General features: G+C 39.0%; 1 protein-coding gene across 2 annotated transcripts in view; it reads right to left on the bottom strand.

Moving 5' to 3' along the window:
- The window catches only part of LOC124790106 (coronin-7), a 238,154-nt gene that overhangs the window by 17,633 nt on the left and 202,731 nt on the right, over positions 1-17,790 (bottom strand). The window lies entirely within an intron of this gene.

Genomic DNA, 17,790 nt, shown 5'->3' on the forward strand with positions numbered 1-17,790 from the left:
CTATTGACAATCTGTTGCAGTCTCCCAATTGAACACAATGTTAATTTCTGCTATGTTATTGTTAACAGGCTTCCCAGTTTCCCCTATTTAGGTGGCACCACACAATGTATCTCATACATGCTTGTAGTTTGAAGGCTTTTACAGCATCCTTAGTGGATCCAACTAAATTCTGGATTTGTGGCCATTCTGAAAAGTTGATTAATAACCTAGCCTAAGTGTTTGGTGAAGATTACGGTATATTATCAATATACCGTAATATTACGCGCAACTGAGGAGGACAGGACCACAAAAGTTTGGTGAAGACTTCAACAAAATATAAGTGTATCACCAGTAGTTGTTCTCTTATTTAATTCCGTATGTCTTGCTTCCTGTTGGACACCATGGCCATTTTTATTATTTTGCTGTTGTATCTGCTGGCTGAGAAGATGGCAAGTGACTCTCGGTTCCTATTTGATGTTGTTGACATTACCAATCAGGTGGGTTCATACACCAAGCATGCACATGATGTAACTGTTCTGAACTTTATATGATAGTTTGATTTGGATGTAGGTATCAGCTGGTCTGCATTGGTTTCCTTTTTGCCATTGGGAGATCCGGTCCTTCATTTCCAGAAATGGATTTATACCATTCTTTTCTCATTCCTGGGAAAACTGAAAGTTCTTGGGCAAGTTGCCGAGATTCCAATGGAACTTTTGGAGTGCTGCTTTTCCATGCAGCCAGATGGTGAATGTGTCATTCATATATTACAGCCAGTAGCATGGGCAAATTGTGCAGATCTTGATACAGTTTGATCAAGAGCTTGGACAAAGATTTTCTGCTGCTACTGGAAAAGAATCCCTCCCAATCCACCCATTTGTTCACAACAACCATTTACTTACATCTACGTGTGTGTGTGTGTGTGTGTGTGGGGGGGGGGGGGGGGGGGGGAGGCATTTGCATCCACAAAGTGATGTAATTTTCTGGTCAGATAATTTGTCAGATTGTCATTGAGTCAGTCCTACTGATATAAGCCAGAAGTGGCAGGTTTCCTTATAATTCTTAGGTGTTCCATAAAGTTTTGGTGACAAAGTTCATTCACCATCAGGTCACTCATAATATGTGGGTGGGATCAGTCAACAAATTGATTAGTTTTTTATTTGTATTGTATAGTATATACATTCTGATATTTTAAGTATTTTGTATGATGATACAGTGGTTAACTCTGAAGGATTTTAATGTATACAACAGTTAAAACTGAGGTGCTCACTTAAATATTATAAAATAAAAATCTAAAAATCAAAAGACACAAACTTAAAAAAAAATCTGGACTTCTTATGAAGTAAAGGTGCTAATTTATGTCAAACACAGCATAAAACAATGCTTGCTACATCCATTTCTAAAAAGAAACAGTGCTTCGTATGGAAAAGGGCATACTGATGATAAATAATTATTAAAACTGCTTGAAAAGTCCACGGGTGTACTGCCGGTCCATGGTGTCCAATGGGCACAATATATCGGCAATCAGACATGTCGCCATCGTCTGATGCACTGACAAACTGAGCTTCTGAGGGCAGGTGGCTGTCTTAAATCCCCTCCCCCTGCGAGGCATTCTCTCTACGGTCTGTGCACGCGGCCGTGTGTCGACGGTGGCTGAGATGCTGGCATCGGCATCTGTGGCGGCATCAGTGTAATTGCCTAATCAGCACTGGTTGCCCATTCGTTTTCTTTGATGAGCAGCTTTTTAATTAGACTGACGCCACCACAGACACCGTCACCAGCATCTCAGCAACCGCCGATGCGTGGCTGCAGGTGTGGACTGCGGAGAGAACGCCTCGCAGGGGGAGGGGATTTAAGATGGCCGCCTGCCGTCAGGAGCTCAGTTCGTCAGCACACCAGATGATGGTGACATGTCTGATTGCAGAAATTTTGTGCCCGCTGGACGCTATGGACCGGCAGCACGCCCGAGGACTGTTCAAACAAGAAATATGCGGGGAGAAACTGAAGAATCACAAATTATTAAAACGTTTCTCCATGGCTGGGCGAGCAGTGGTGTGTATGCCATGGTATGGTATGCCACAAAGGCACCTGGGGACAAAGAACACATTTTACACACTTGTCACATCTATATCTATAGCTATAATCCGAAACTTACTATCAAGTAGAGGCAGATGGCACCACACTTCCTTCCCATTCCATTCACAGATGGAATATGAGGCAAATGACACTGTGTGTGTGTGTGTGTGTGTGTGTGTGTGTGTGTGTGTGTGTGTGTGTGCAAGCAAACTATGTTTCCATTTTATGCACAATATTTTGATGACAACACAGCCATTTTTGTTAGGTTCTGAGTTTTGCTATTATGTGTACTCACTGCCTGGATTCCAACAAGAATTGATCTCACTCCGCTATTTATAGCCGTATTCGATGCACAACACACACAATATCCTTTCATGTTCGTTTGTTTTTCAGACCTCGCACTGATATTCCATGAAACACAAATTTTCTCAGCATTTTCTGCTCTGGTGGGTATGATGCAGGCGAGATTTTAATAAATTGAGTACTGGGACCCAAGTGTTATTTAAATTGAAACATCCATCCCTGTTTATTAGGTTTTCTGACGCCTTTATTTTGATTGACTTCTTATTTATGCTGTCCTAGAAACTTGGCATTTGTACCACTGCACTGCTCCAACATTATTTCATTTCAGAATTATATTCAAGGCAGTGCTTCATGAAAGCTGATTTGCTTCATTGTTGTAGTCATGTGTATGCTGATGTTTCTTGCATTTCTCCTACACTGCTCTAATAGTTTCCCCCTTATTAAGAAATGCCACATTTGCATGGAATACGATACACACCTGGCTTTCAGATATCTAATCACCTTTAACATTACAAAGAACACTTTTTATCTTAGTTGAAGGAAGCAAAATACACTGGATACCATGTTTCTGTGGAAGGCTATCACTCTTTCCGGAGCCTGGGCCAGCATAAGGTTTTTTGGGACAATTTTAGCAAAGTGTAGCTCAAGTATAAAGGAGACTATATACAGAATACTAGTTCAACCCATTCTTGAGGACTGATCAAGTGTCTGGGATCCCCACAATGTCAGATTAAAGAAAGACATCAAAGCAACACAGAAGCAGGTTGCTAGATTTGTTAGTGGCAGGTTCAATCAACAAGCAAGTATTATGGAGATGCTTCATCGATCCCTGGAGGAAAGACAACATTCTTCTTGCAAAACACTATTGAGAAAATTTAAAAGAACCCACATTTGAAGCTGACTGCAGAATGATTCTACTGCTGCTAACATTCATTTTGTTTAAGACCATGGAGATGAGATAAGAGAAGTTAGGGTTCTTTCTGGCGCATGTAGAAAGTCATTTTTCTCTAGCTCTATTTACACATGGAAGAGGAAAGAAATGACTAGCAGTTTTACAAATTACCATCCACAACACACCATACAGTGGCTTGCACATTATGTATGTAAATGATTTTTGGCTCCTTTTCCTAGTCTCAGTCTCAACCTTCTTCTCTGGCATTCTTGATTTTTATTGCCTGTTCAGATTAATGATCTGAGTACCCATTCCTCCATAACATTATTTATAGGTGTTTTAATTCTTTGGTAAGGCTATCATTGTATGAAATTGTTCAAGTTCTATGTAGCACAATCTTTAGCACTAAATTTCTTTGTGACAGATGCTGATGGCTCGAGGCATGGAGATAGAGGTCAGTTTGCGTAGGTTTTCTATATACAGTGTGACATAGGGATACGTTCATTCTTCTCTTAACTATCACCTCAAGTTCTATTATGAATTTCATATTGCGATAGATAAAAGTTTAAATGTTCTAGGAACTCTTGAAACTCTTCAATCCATTTGGCCACACCACAAATGTGCCGTCCAGGTACTGACACTCTTATCATCCATCATGATGAATGGAACACTTTGAAGCAAGGGCTCTAGAATCCACCAAGTTGAAACAAATGTGATTCTATCAGCACATGGACAATACATTTGTCGTGCGGCCACTTGAAGAGGGAAAGCTTCAAAATTGCTGGAACATTCAAACTCTATCCATCATAATATAAAGTTCATGCTGAATCTTGACCAAGAGGGCAACTAACTTTCCTTGTTGAGTCAGTTAGGAGAACAAATGGATTGCTAAGTAAAGAAAACATAAACACACAGACTTCTATCTCCACTACTTGATCCACCACCATTCATCACATAGAAATTCAATGCTAATGACTCTGGAGCACAGAGCTCTTACATTTCAGACAAGGAGAGCCTCACTGCAGAATTATACCACCTATGAATAGTGTTCCGAAGGAATGGATGCTCAGATGATAACTTAACAGGCAATGATACCTGAGAAAGAAGCCGAGACTGAGACGGAGCAATAGAAGCCAAAAACTGCTTATCTGCTTCATGCTGGCCTAATATCCAGAAAAATCAGCAACCTCCTACAGAAACATCCATCCAGTGTGTTTTGCACCCTTCAACTAAGATAAAAAGTATGCTTTTTACCATTAAAGAGGATCAAGGTCTGTGTATCACATTCCACGTGAATGTGGCATTCATACGCTAGGCAGACTATCAGAATAGTTGAGCAGAGATGCTAGGAAGTTCAGTGACACACCCGACTAATACAAACAAGGCAATCAGCTTTTGCTGAGTGCTGCACTGAATATAAAAATAGGTGGAAGTATACCCTTCCAGTCAATGTAACATTATTGCCAATAAAAGTGTTTTCTATGTGGAAGGAAAAAAATTAAAAAATTGGGGACCTTATTTCACAGACATGACCCATAAATCTGTACAATATTCTGACCTTTCAACAATATCCATTATTGTCTTCACCAGAACTGCTACTGATTCTCATAGAGACCAAATTCCAAACAACCAAGACATTACAGAGGAATATGACCCTTATTCTACATATTATCATTGGCATCAAGGTACTCTCTGGTGGGAGGGGTACCACTGCATCATATTCATCTGCCAAATTCATTTACTCCTTTTGCACTCAGTTTTATTAATGAAAAGGGAGGATACTGTCACAAGTAAGAAACATTATATGGATTTCATGTACGATGTTTATCAAGAATGTTTCATGTACTCATTTATGTTTCATTATACTATGGAAGACATTTCAGTGGTTTGGTTTTTCTTTGTCTTTAGCCTCACAATGAGCAGAAGAATCAGTGGCTGTTGGTGGTTGATTTGAAAGGCTTGCAGGTTTCCACTGGCTGATCTATTCATCTATGCAACCTCCTGGAGGGTCTCCTTTTGGTTCACTAGATAGAATCAATTTTGTGTGGTCTGATGGTTCTGATTTAGTTTTTCAAATCCTGTTGATTTATGTAAATTTCAATTTTGTGTGGTCTGATGGTTCTGACTTAGTTTTTCAAATCCTGTTGATTTATGTAAATTTGGTGCACCCATAATACAAGCATTTAAACCATGTGAAGGGATACTACCTTAAGCCAACGGAAACCAATCTTGATACGTTCTTGAAACATTGGTGAATTAAGTATAGGTATAATTTGCCATCTACCCACGATATTTATTTCTTCTATTACAGTCTTGTTTTTCTCATTCCCCCTCCACTTCTTAAAGCTCAGTTTATTTCAGATCTATACAGGGAACAAGACACTTGCTGAAATTCAGGGTTTGTATACTGGAAATTCAGGGTATATATATAAACAAAGATGATTTGACTTACCAAATGAAAGTGCTGGCAGGTCGACAGACACACAAACAACCACAAACATACACACAAAATTCAAGCTTTCGCAACAAACTGTTGCTCATCAGGAAAGAGGGAAGGAGAGGGAAAGACGAAAGGAAGTGGGTTTTAAAGGAGAGGGTAAGGAGTCATTCCAATCCTGGGAGCGGAAAGACTTACCTTAGGGGGAAAAAAGGACGGGTATACATTCGCACACACACACACACATTCCACGTGGGAAAAATATACCTAAAAACACAGATGATGTGACTTACCGAACGAAAGTGCTGGCAGGTCGATGGACACACAAACATACACATGAAATTAAAGTTGATCCACTGGTAGTTTCTTTGTTAGAATTAGTAAGCTCAATAGCTAACCTATGAGCCATCAGCTATGAGCAGAGTGGGGAAAGCAGATTAGGGGGGAGAGGGGGGAATAGGGGTCTATCTAAACATAGCCCCACCTTATTTGGATAAGCCTCATTACAACTTGCGTGCAGCAGATGCCCAGAACAATGGTTTTTCCTCAACCATCATTCACCCTAACAGCACATAGCACACCTTGAAATAATGTTTAACATTTGTAATATCATTAAGATCTGGGCACTTAAGCCAAAACTACCATTCCCTGTGACATAAAACGTTCAGTAATTTCAGGAAGTTACAATCTTGTTGTAATTGCTATTTGAAACATGGTAATCAACAAGAGTACAATGGTTCTATTTTGGCAGAATATTGTTATGCTAGGGCTAGGAAACAATGAATGGTAGGGGCTGATTTAAATGAGGTTATGCCTAGGATGCCAATAAACTAGAGAATTCTTAATGTGTGAGAAGTTGCTGTAGTGAATGTGAAGCTGCAACAATTTTTTTGGTAGGTCTGAAAGAACAGAACTACAAATTTGCAAACCAAGAGAAATACCACTGGCTTCCACAACTACAGAAAATTTTGACTTCTATGTCACCTGCCTTCAAGCCCAAACAGATAATACGTTGTTTATAATTGTGAATCAGAACAGAATCTACAATCCAATGAATGTACAAAAGTACAGCCAAAAAAATAAAATTTTTGTTTAAATAAGGTTGATCAGAGGAACAAAAAAGTCTGGTGTTGGCAAACAGAGAGAGACTGGGGCAGGAAATGGCAAGTGGTTGGTAAGTGAAATATTGAAATTCAATGTTGAACAATTACGATATTTGGTAACGGCTTGTGAAGGTGAAGTACCTATGTACAAAGAATAGATTTGATTATCCTTGCTATTTGCTTGCGTTTATCCAGCCCTGTCTCTTTCCATTCATGTTGTATCATTTCTCCTGAAAGTATTTACAAAATTTTGAATGTTAGGGCCTCACCCTTATTTTTTACATATATGCTTTTGCCAGCTTTAGGCAAACATTTAGTTTTAGTGGCTAATAAGCACAAATACAACATCTGTCTCAAATATTGTTAATATATATTTCTGATTATGAATATATATTTCTTACTTAGTAGAAATCATAGTAGCTTTGAGTAATATACAGTTTGAGGTTCTACTTCATCTACGCAATGCTCAGTCACTGCAAAAGGAAATGTATAGAGCAAAATCATGCAAGTCATCTACAACACATATCAACATGCTACAAGCACATTAAACTACTTAAAGAAACTAGTTACTATGGCACTCATTTGGAACAAATGGCATAAGCAAGCAACACTTGCAATTAAATAGAATTATGAAGTAACTGCTACTCTTTTCAAGGTACTTATATGCTGATATTGTATACTTTACATAAAATCAGGAATGAAGGGAAAGCCAAAATTGTCCGTTTGACTTTAGGAATTTCAGAGTGCAGACATAAAAACACTATATAATCTGCTGGCCCAGTCAGATTATTTTCCACACTAAAATAAAAATGTTGAACTGTATTACGTTTAACAAATATGTACATTAAGCCTTTGGGTGATACTGATGAGTTGACTTGTCATTTTTGTCACCCACCAGTTGCTGCTGACAAATTTAAGTGTGCCCTCTGTGTCTTCCTTCACTGCTATGAGTATAGACCAAGAATTCGCAGAGAAGCCTTGAAGTCGGAAACTAATATTTACACATAGAATAACATTCATCCCCAGCATGACAAACCTTACAGCAACAGAATGAGACACCACAGAAAGCATCTAGTAATATTTGGCACAGGGTGAGGAGGCCATTCTGGTAACCCCAGCCCAGTTAGAAACCCAAATGCGGGCTACTTAGTGCTGATAGATGCATTAGATGATAATCATGTAGTGCACAGCCTGACTTGTAGCAAGCACAATTTGCAACCAATGGGTTAAATGTGTCACCTTCTGACAGTTCTGACAATGTATCTCTCAAAAATGAGACTATGGTGGTGGCAAGCAACATGGTAGAAGATGCGAGACTATTACACTGTTAGGGTATTTCCATTCACATGTACACTACAAATCTTATATGATGGAAAGCCACAGATTTAGCACAGTTATTCCTACTAGTGCAAAACTTTTAACCAAGGCATTTGTATACTGGAATGCTTTTCCTAGTTTCCAACTCCTAAAAGTTTCCTATGTCATCACTGGAGCACACACTACAATATGTTACAGGAATATTTTGTTGCCCATAATAAAGCCTGGCATTTATCTAGTTGAACTTTTAACATGTAATTCTCCTTTCCCTTTTAAAGGATTGTCTATAATTTAGAAAATTAACACGAGACGGAATCGCTGGCCAGTACTTACCTTCAGGAAGTGAAATACTTCAAAGTGTTAGAAGTATTAGTTCCTTCCTGGGGGGGGGGGGGGGGGGGGTGAGAGAATGCAAGTGTGAAGAAAGTAGTAAAAGCTCTCACCTTGTGCAAAAATGCTCAAATGTAATCTCAGGATGGCTTGCAAAATAAAAGAAAAAGGGGGGAGGGGAGGGGGCAGCATATCATCAATGTATCCCTAAGCTGTAATGGTGCTGCAGATGACAACAGAAAGGGTACTGCAATGAAAAGAAATGGCACCCCAGACCAGCACTCCTGGTTACTGGGCTGTATGTCGGGCAACAGTCAGGTCTGTCCAAGACATCTCCAAACATTCTTCAGCCTGGAGTCTAATTGACTGGGGTAGAATTGTCTTCAGTGATGAGTTCCACTTTGAACTGAGCCCCAATCACCAGCGAAGACTGTCTGGAAACACTGAGGTTTATTGTTGGGACCATTATGGGCAGGGTCCTCCAACCAGCTTGCAAATTTTGACAATCTAATGCACTAGTTGGACAGAATTTGCATGATATCACTCAAGAGGACATTCAACAACTCTACTGACCCCTGCCAGAGGTGGACCAATACATAATTGACTTGTTCAAGTTTTGAAGATTTTCTCTCAAATAAATAATCCAATTTTTCTGAAATTGTAATGACTTGGTTGGATGGTTGAGGGAGGGGACCAGGTAGCATTGTAATCACTTATTTGTCTGTACATCTATATCAAATCTAACGGTTTTTGTTCTGTTCGGATAATTCCTTGAGGATTATTATTATTATTATTATTATTATTATTATTATTATTATTCCCTCCTTAGAGTGAATTTCACCTCCTGAACATATGTACTGGCTGGCAATTCTGTCTCGTAATTTAAGTTACCTCAATTGAATTTTCTCTTTTATATAATTAACTACAGCATGATATTGTTGTGAATATATGATACCTCTGTGTTGCTAACTAAAAACATATCTGACATGTGATACCAGAAAATAACATCACATCCCTCACAGCATTGAATTCAAATGTACAGAAAAGTTATACAAACATTAATTTTAAAAATGCATACACAAGTTATTGGATTAGAAACTTCTAAGGTCCTTAATAAGGCACACAACTTACAGAATAGAATAATTTGACTCTCTTCTGATTCAAGTCATAGTAAACAAGCATTATTAAACAGCTATGTTTATCAGGAGGATACATAGAAACACAAAAACGTACAGTTTCATCTTTTAGAACTAGAGTATTAATTTAGCTTTATATGACACATACTATACCTTTAAGAAACTAATCTCAAACTTGAAATGGCAACTGAACAAATACAGAAAATATGTAAACAATCCTGTAACAAGCAGACTTGGGAAAGGACAAGGTTCTGTATTAATACAGCCAATAAATACAAGCTAAGTGCCACTACGTTGAATTTAAGTTTCTTTCACTCCAAAGTTGAGTGCTATTATTGAATTTTTCATTTAGCACATTGCTTTCAGATTTTGACAGTCTTATGAGGTTTGACCTGGTTAACAATCTGCTTTCAATGCAGTTCTATTGCTTTTAAAACATGCATAACACTCAATCTTAAAGATGCTCATTACACTGTGATGTACGACACTCCTTCCCATTGTTGTTGTTGTTGTTGTCTTCAGTCCTGAGACTGGTTTGATGCAGCTCTCCATGCTAATCTTTCCTGTGCAAGCTCCTTCATCTCCCAGTACCTACTGCAACCTACATCCTTCTGAATCTGCTTAGTGTATTCATCACTTGGTCTCCCTCTACGATTTTTACCCTCCATGCTGCCCTCCAATGCTAAATTTGTGATCCCTTGATGCCTCAGGACATGTCCTACCAACTGATCCCTCCGTCTAGTCAAGTTGTGCCACAAACTTCTCTTCTCCCCAATCCTATTCAATACCTCCTCATTAGTTATGTGATCTACCCACCTAATCTTCAACATTCTTCTGTAGCACCACATTTCGAAAGCTTCTATTCTCTTCTTGTCTAAACTATTTATCGTCCACGTTTGACTTCCATACATGGCTACACTCCATACAAATACTTACAGAAACGACTTCCTGACACTTACATCTATACTCGATGTTAACAAATTTCTCTTCTTCAGAAACGCTTTCCTTGCCATTGCCAGTCTACATTTTATATCCTCTCTACATCGACCATCATCAGTTATTTTGCTCCCCAAATAGCAAATCTCCTTTACTACTTTAAGTGTCTCATTTCCTAATCTTATTCCCTCAGCATTACCCAACTTAATTCAACTACATTCCATTATCCTCATTTTGCTTTTGTTGATGTTCATCTTATATCCTCCTTTCAAGACACTGTCCATTCCGTTCAACTGCTGTTCCATGTCCTTTGCTGTCTCTGACAGAATTACAATGTCATCGGCGAACCTCAAAGTTTTTATTTCTTCTCCCTGTATTTTAATACCTACTCCAAATTTTTCTTTTGTTTCCTTTACTGCTCGCTCAATATACAGATTGAATAACACCGGGGAGAGGCTACAACCCTGTCTCACTCCCTTCCCAACCACTGCTTCCCTTTCAAGCCCCTCGACTCTTATAACTGCCATCTGGTTTCTGTACAAATTGCAAATAGCCTTTCACTCCCTGTATTTTACCCCTGCCACCTTTAGAATTTGAAAGAGAGTATTCCAGTCAACATTGTCAAAAGCTTTCTCTAAGTCTACAAATGCCAGAAACGTAGGTGTGCCTTTCCTTAATCTTTCTTCTAAGATAAGTCGTAAGGTCAGTATTGCCTCACGTATTCCAACATTTCTATGGAATCCAAACTGATCTTCCCCGAGGTCGGCTTCTACCAGTTTTTCCATTCATCTGTAAATAATTCACATTAGTATTTTGCAGCTGTGACATATTAAACTGATAGTTCAGTAATTTTCTCATCTGTCAACACCTGCTTTCTTTGGGATTGGAATTATTATATTCTTCTTGAAGTCTGAGGGTATTTCGCCTGTCTCGTACATCTTGTTCACCAGATGGTAGAGTTTTGTCAGGACTGGCTCTCCCAAGGCCGTCAGTAGTTCCAATGGAATGTTGTCTACTCCCGGGGCCCTGTTTCGACTCAGGTCTTTCAGTGCTCTCTCAAACTCTTCACGCAGTATCGTATCTCCCATTTCATCTTCATCTACATCCTCTGCCATTTCCATAATATTGTCCTCAAGTACATCGCCCTTGTATCGGCCCTCTGTATACTCCTTCCACCATTCTGCTTTCCCCTCTTTGCTTAGAACTGGGTTTCCATCTGAGCTCTTGATATCCATACAAGTGGCTCTCTTTTCTCCAAAGGTCTCTTTAATTTTCCTGTAGGCTGTATCTATCTTACCCCTAGTGAGATAAGCCTCTACATCCTTACATTTGTCCTCTAGCCATGCCTGCTTAGCCATTTTGCACTTCCTGTCAATCTCATTTTTGAGATGTTTGTATTCCTTTTTGCCTGCTTCCTTTACTGCATTTTTATATTTTCTCCTTTCATCAATTAAATTCAATATTTCTTCTGCTACCCACGGATTTCTACTAGCTCTCGTCTTTTTACCTACTTGATCCTCTGCTGCCTTCACTACTTGATCCTCTGCTGCCTTCACTACTTCATCCCTCAGAGCTACCCATTCTTCTTCTACTGTATTTCTTTCCCCCATTCCTGTCAATTGTTCCCTTATGCTGTCCCTGAAACTCTGTACAACCTCTGGTTTAGTGAGTTTATCCAGGTCCCATCTCCTTAAATCCCCACCTCTTTGCAATTTCTTCAGTTTTAATCTACAGTTCATAACCAATAGATTGTGGTCAGAGTCCACATCTTCCCATATGGTTCAAAAAAGCCCATTATCAAAATGTATATGCATGCCCCAAGCTACACATCTTAAAATGTGTAAAACCAGTATAAAATAATTGGAATTTCAACATAGTGACACGTATCAGTTATTTTTCACTACATGAAGAAATGTGTACTTACCAAATACTTGACGACTATAGACAACAGCACAAAACAACATAAATATTGACTTACATAATTAATTCTTCTTTCATTATAGAAAAATAAGGAAGTGTTGGGAGAAGGTGGAAATATTTAAGGCATAGGCTAGAAATACACACATGCAACCCAGAAAAAATAAAAATTGAGAGAGAGAAACCACAGCTACAAAGCAAGCAAAAAGACAGTATTTAAAATCTGGGAAGCTGAAGTCAAAATCTGGGAAGTTGAAGTCAGCAGGTGACAATATAGGGTTAACAGAGAAAGAGAAAGAGAAAGAGAGAGAGAGAGAGAGAGAGAGAGAGAGAGAGAGAGAGAGGGGGGGGGGGGGGGTATATGTCAATCAGGCTATGATATGCAGTGATTGATGAATAGATAAGTAAATAGTGGAGAATGAAAAGGAGAAACAAAAGACAATAGTATCTGCATGGAAAGCGAGAGAAGGATTGTGAGAAACACGTAGATGTGAGTGAGAAGAAGAAAATGAGTGAAGCAGAGGAGGGAGAGCAAAAGGAGGTATTAATGTACAATGGAAGTTAATCTAAGTGGAGATTGGGTAACTGCCGGAACAAAGCACCTGCTGCACACACATTGCTAAATATGAAACTATGAGGTATTGGGGGCAGAAGAATGAACCTGAAATGTGTGCAGCAAGATGTTGGCATCAAGGTTAGAATTATAGCATCTGTTTGTCAATGGGGATGTGGTCTTTCTTTCAATATATCAGACATCAACCATAACTTTCACTATCTATCCTCGATCTTTAATGTTTAGGTTCTGCTGGTCCCTGATTCTACTGATCTTCATTACTTATGTCTTAATTTCATTTATTTTCAAGAAATTTTAGCATTTTATTTGAGGCTTTTCCTAAGTTTTTAATAAGAACAATTGATTCACATCAACTAAATTGAACGATCAGTCAACTGATTATTTATTACAGTCTTTGTTGAAATTTAATCTAGGCAATTACTAGTTCCAGCATGTATGGACCATATTCACATGTTTTCAGCTTAGTTACATTAATACGTGTCAACTTTCCTACCATATATGGCTGTCTAAAATCTTAATTTTGAGACGGGCATACATGGCATCAAAGTCGCTGTCTTAGAATGTAAATAAGCTGGAAAGACTGAAGACTGCCCATAGCGGTCAAAACTCATAACCACCTAGATTAAAGGGCAACTGTGACTAATAAATAGAGTAACAATTTTCCAATATTAGTTGTGTCTCTCTTTGATATTATGATTCATTGTGTTTGGTGTTGAATTCATGAGTAAACTGTCAATGCTATTGAGCACAAACTATCAGATTTAACTTGTCAGGAATATGTTCCCAAGGACATTGGAATCATTACCATGAGAAATCCTTTTACATATCTATTTAATCTCTACAAACTACCACACCTTCCATGACACAATTTATCAACTGTTTAAATAATTTGGATGCTTTCTTATTGCACTCACAAACAGAAAATGGAAGGACGATTTCTTTCGTTCACTGGCATGAAACTGTCTTAAGTTTAGTTCAGTATAGGATTTCTTATCCTGTAAAGCACAACACTTTTCTCGTAGTCTCTCTTATCTGCAGCCCTTCTACTCTTGCTAATGCTTGATACTTATAAAATATATTAAAAATGAAACAATGAAAAGTTTGGTATGCGACTTCCTTTATTGGTAGATGGCAATCATATTTTTGGATTAAAAAAATAAATAAATAAATAAATAAAAGAAAATCAACGAATGTTCTATCTTCTGTTCTCTTGCAATCCTAGAGTTCTTCAGAATTATTAGCATTAACCCCATTCACTATTTGTATTAACTGTAACTGTTTGTATTACATTTTTGGGACTGGCTCTGCAGAGGGCCACGCTATAAATGGCTTACTGCCAATGTTTCAGCTCATTAACATCAAAGGTCTCATGTCATAAGCTCATAAATAGACTGCAACCATCACATAAGTTTCAAACAATCATTTTCCAAAACTTAAGTGACAATTCCAATCTTATTTATGTGCCTGTCAACAACTCATTGTCTCAATAGTCAAAAAGACTGGTTACCTTCACTTCTTCCACTAATTTTCTCCCATTCAGGACTCTCCTGAATTAACAAAAGGTTACACTGATAAAATTGCATTGGTTAGATCACATACACACTATTGTGTTTCCTACACAACCTGTGAATGCCATTTAAAGGGAACAAGTATACTCATCCTTATAATCTCCACGATACCCAGGAAGCTGTTTGAAGTATGAATATATAAAAATTGAACACGCCATAAGCCACACTCCATCTCATTAAGATGAAATGGTCTTTTAAATTTACATTCTTCAATCAAGCACACACAAATTTAAGATGTCCTCCTCCTCCTCCTCCTCATCATCATCATTTAAGACTGATTATGCCTTTCAGCGTTCAGTCTGGAGCATAGCCCCCCTTATAAAATTCCTCCATGATCCCCTATTCAGTGCTAACATTGGTGCCTCTTCTGATGTTAAACCTATTACTTCAAAATCATTCTTAACCAAATCCAGGTACCTTCTCCTTGGTCTGCTCCAACTCCTCCTACCCTCTACTGCTGAACTCATGAGTCTCTTGGGTAACCTTGCTTTTCCCATGCGTGTAACATGAACCCACCATCTAAGCCTGTTCGCCCTGACTGCTACATCTATAGAGTTCATTCCCAGCTTTTCTTTGATTTCCTCATTGTGGACACCCTCCTGCCATTGTTCCCATCTACTAGTACCTGCAATCATCCTAGCTACTTTCATATCCGTAACCTCAACCTTATTGATAAGGTAACCTGAATCCACCCAGCTTTCGCTCCCATACAACAAAGTTGGTCGAAAGATTGAACGGTGCACAGATAATTTAGTCTTGGTACTGACTTCATTCTTGCAGAAGAGAGTAGATCGTAGCTGAGCGCTCACTGCATTAGCCTTGCTACGCCTCGCTTCCAGTTCTTTCACTATGTTGCCATCCTGTGAGAATATGCATCCTAAGTACTTGAAACCGTCCACCTGTTCTAACTTTGTTCCTCCTATTTGGCACTCAATCCGTTTATATTTCTTTCCCACTGACATTGCTTTCGTTTTGGAGATGCTAATCTTCATACCATAGTCCTTACATTTCTGATCTAACTCTGAAATATTATTCTGCAAACTTTCAATCGAATCTGCCATCACAACTAAGTCATCCGCATATGCAAGACTGCTTATTTTGTGCTCACATATCTTAATCTCACCCAGCCAGTCTATTGTTTTCAACATATGATCCATAAATAATATGAACAAGAGTGGAGACAGGTTGCAGCCTTGTATTACCCCTGAAACTACTCTGAACCATGAACTCAGTTTACCGTCAACTCTAACTGCTGCCTGACTATCCATGTAAAGACCTTTAATTGCTTGCAAAAGTTTGCCTCCTATTCCATAATCTCGTAGAACAGACAATAACTTCCTCCTAGGAACCCGGTCATATGCCTTTTCTAGATCTATAAAGCATAGATACAATTCCCTGTTCCACTCATAACACTTCTCCATTATTTGTCGTAAGCTAAAGATCTGGTCCTGACAACCTCTAAGAGGCCTAAACCCACACTGATTTTCATGCAATTGCTCCTCAACTAATATTCGCACTTTCCTTTCAACAATACCTGAGAAGATTTTACCCACAACGCTGATTAAAGAGATACCTCTGTAGTTGTTACAATCATTTCTGTTTCCATGTTTAAAGATTGGTGTGATTACTGCTTTTGTCCAGTCTGATGGAACCTGTCCCGACTCCCAGGCCATTTCAATTATCCTGTGTAGCCATTTAAGACCTGACATTCCACCGTACTTGATGAGTTCCGACTTAATTTCATCCACCCCAGCTACTTTATTGCACTGCAATCTATTGACCATTTTCTCCACTTCTTCAAACGTGATCCTATTTCCATCATCATTCCTATCCCATTCTACCTCGAAATCTGAAACATTACTGACCGTATTTTCACCTACATTGAGCAACTCTTCAAAATATTCCCTCCATCTGCCCAAGGCATCCACAGGATTCACCAGCAGTTTTCCTGACCTGTCCAAAATACTTGTCATTTCCTTCTTACCTCCCTTTCAAAGACTGCTAATTACACTCCAGAATGGTTTTCCAGCAGCTTGACCCAGTGTCTCCAACCTGTTTCCAAAGTCTTCCCAAGATTTCTTCTTGGATGCTGCAATTATCTGTTTGGCTTTGTTTCTTTCTTCAACATAACTTTCTCTGTCTACCTGAGTTCTAGTATGTAGCCATTTTTTATACACCTTCTTTTTCCTTTTACAGGCTGCCTTGACTGTGTCATTCCACCAAGCTGTTTGCTTTCTCCTACTTTTACACACTACTGTTCCAAGACAGTCTTTAGCCACTTCTAGTACTGTGTCCCTGTACCTTGTCCACTTCTTTTCCAATGACTGTAATTGACTACATTCAACTAACTGGTACCTTTCTGAGATCGCTGTTATGTACTTGTGCCTGATTTCCTTATCCTGAAGTTTCTCCACTCTTATCCTCCTACATATGGACCTGACCTCCTGCACTTTCGGCCTCGCAATCCCAATTTCACTGCAGATTAAATAATGATCAGTGTCATCAAAGAATCCCCTGAATACACGTGTCCCCCTCACAGCCTTCCTGAATTCCTGATCTGTTATTATATAGTCAATGACAGATCTGGTTCCCCTGCTTTCCCAAGTATACCGGTGAATGTTCTTATGTTTAAAAAAGGAGTTTGTGATTACTAAGCCCATACTGGCACAGAAATCCAAGAGTTGCTGCCCGTTCCTGTTGGCCTCCATATCCTCTCCAAATTTACCCATAACCTTTTCATACCCTTCTGTTCGATTTCCAATCCTGGCGTTAAAATCACCCATGAGCAGAACACTGTCCTTGTCCTTTACTCTAACAACTACATCACTGAGGGCCTCATAAAAACTATCCATCTTATCTTGATCAGTCCCTTCACAATGCGAATATACTGACACAATCCTAATTTTCTTGCTAGACACTGTCAAATCTATCCACATCAGTCGTTCATTTACATACCTTATTGCAACTACGCTGGGTTCCATTTCTTTCCTGATGTAAAGCCCTACACCCCATTGTGCTATTCCTGCTTTGACTCCTGACAAGTAGACCTTGTATTCTCCCACTTCTTCTTCTTTCTCACCCCTTACCCGAATGTCACTAACAGCTAAAACGTCCAGCCCCATCTTACTTGCAGCCTCTGCCAGCTCTACCTTCTTCCAAGAGTAGCCCCCATTGATATTAATAGCTCCCCATCTCATTACCATTTGTTTGCCAAGTCGTATCTTA

The sequence above is a fragment of the Schistocerca piceifrons genome, chromosome 3 (genome assembly GCF_021461385.2).
Source record: "Schistocerca piceifrons isolate TAMUIC-IGC-003096 chromosome 3, iqSchPice1.1, whole genome shotgun sequence".
In the NCBI taxonomy this organism is placed as follows: Eukaryota; Metazoa; Arthropoda; class Insecta; order Orthoptera; family Acrididae; genus Schistocerca; species Schistocerca piceifrons.